At 54.7% G+C, this 2,117-nt stretch overlaps 1 pseudogene; it reads left to right on the top strand.

The window, feature by feature from the left end:
* The first annotated feature begins 219 nt into the window (after positions 1-219).
* LOC131748130 (germ cell-less protein-like 1 pseudogene) lies at positions 220-1,749 on the top strand (annotated as a pseudogene).
* The last annotated feature ends 368 nt before the right edge of the window (positions 1,750-2,117 follow it).

Below are 2,117 nucleotides of genomic sequence, written 5' to 3'. Positions count from 1 at the left end.
AATCATCCCAGGAGGGAAAGATATACCAAGAGTGGAATCCCTGTTATGGAGTGCCCTTATCCGGTGGGGTGGGGCCTAGTGGGTGTGGCTTAGCGTGGCATCCCAGAGGACCTTAGAGCAAACGTCATCTGTACCCAGCAGCACTCTGGGCTTAGCTAGTGCCCATGGCAACGGCACCCGGAGCGGAACCTTTTCCACCGCACCGCTGAGGTATAGACCATGGGAGCACGAAGCAGTCGGATGCCATGGCACTCGGGGGAGCGTGGCCCAGAGGAGCCAGGTGCCACTGGGGAGGAGGAGGAGGCTGAGGAGGCAGTAGTGGCAGAAAGAGAGGAAGGGAAGGAGAGCAAAGAGGCCAGACCCGCCAACAGTCAGGGGAGCCACAAGCGGAAGACAGGCCCCGGTGGGCCGCTCAGAAAAGTGTCCCGCCGGAAACATGCTAAAGATAGTTCAGGGTCCGTTTATGAGGCACTCTTCCTGAGAGGAGAAGAGAGTGACGTGCGGATCCGCGCACTGGGGGAGGAGTGGAACTTGCATAGAGCCTACTTGTGCCAGTCAGGGTATTTTGCTAGCATGTTTAGTGGTGCTTGGCGAGAGACAACCATGGATACTATAGAGTTGCAGATGCCTGATGAGAACATTGATCGTGAGGCACTGCACGAGGCTTTAGGTTCCCTGTACCGCGACTCCGTGCTCATCCCAGCCGGTCGGGTCGTCGCCATCCTGGCCACAGCCAGCATGCTGCAGCTGGACGAACTGATTCAGCAATGCGGGGAGGTCATGAAAGAGACTGTCACTGCCCAGACCGTGTGCAGCTACTACTACTCTGCTGAAAGCTACGGACTCCAGAACATCAGGAGTAGGTGTCTTCAGTGGCTGCTGGACAACATGATGACCCAGCGTAGTGACGAGCTATTGCGAGAAGTCAGCCTGGATCTCATGAAAGAGGTCATTGCCTCTTCAGATCTCTTGGTGATGGAGGTGGAGATGGACGTGTACACCATGCTGAAAAAGTGGATGTTCTTAAAGCTGCAGCCGACACGGAGTGGCCCGCGCACTGCCCTCTTGTCTGACACCAACTCGTGGTTTGCCAGGAGGGAGTCGGAGGGCACCCCTTTCCTGGAGACCGAGCAGGGCAGAGCCTTCGTGCCGGTGTTCCAGCAGCTGCGGCTTGCCTACATAATCTGGGACCTGACGTCAGCACGCGTCATCCATCAGGATGCACTGATCCCTGCCACTTGGCTGACTCCAGTGTACAAAGAGCATTGGCTTGCCCCCCTCCGGGCTAAGCAGACCAGAAAACTCTGGCCCATGGACATCTACGTGTCCGACCCCCACGGGAACAGCATGCGGTGCGGGGGCCAGCTCCACAGGGACAAGCAGTGCAGCTGGCGCTGGGAAGGCTTCAACTTCACCTGGGACTTGGTTGTGTATTATGCCAACCAGCACATCATTTTACGGTGCAGCACACTGAACGAGTCCTGTAGCCTCGGGGTCAGCTTACACTGGCAGAGAAAGGTCACGTTCCGCCTACGTCTGTGCTCCTTGGAAAGGGCTGGGAGGGCCGTTTTCAGGAAGGACACAGGATACCAGATGCTTTCCCTGAGAAAGGATCAAGAGCTAGAGGTAGTGAACCTGGAAAACCAAGACGTGCTTTTCCCCATATATGTGTCTTGTAACTTCCTTTTTCTCCACCAAGAGGGGCTTTGCCCAAAGGCAGGACGCCTGCAAAAAAGCTTAGAGAACTGAGCAGCTCTTTCCAAGGGTCAGGGACGACCACCTTGGTCCAGATGCCAGCTCCTTCTGTGGGACCAACCAGGCTTGCCCATCTCTGGTAACCAACTCTGTCAGAGGCTTTGTTGAACTGTAGCTCATAATACTTGAGATTGTTTACCTGAGCACATGAAGAGGACAAATTGTGAAGCCCCCCAAACACCTCTAGAACTCATTTCGGCTGTTAATGTTGCAACCTGTCCTCCTGTTTTAGGATCCATTGACACGACCCCCACCCCGCCCATTATTTCTGTGAAGACCAAGAGCTATTTACTTTAGAGAGAAACTGTGAGCCTACCTACTCTACTACTTTTAGTGAAACTCTCTTAAAATATGTGTTTCCT

This window comes from Kogia breviceps, chromosome X, assembly GCF_026419965.1.
Source record: "Kogia breviceps isolate mKogBre1 chromosome X, mKogBre1 haplotype 1, whole genome shotgun sequence".
Taxonomy (NCBI): Eukaryota; Metazoa; Chordata; class Mammalia; order Artiodactyla; family Physeteridae; genus Kogia; species Kogia breviceps.
Note: the sequence above shows the minus strand (reverse complement) of the source record. Positions and strands in the feature narration are given on the sequence as shown.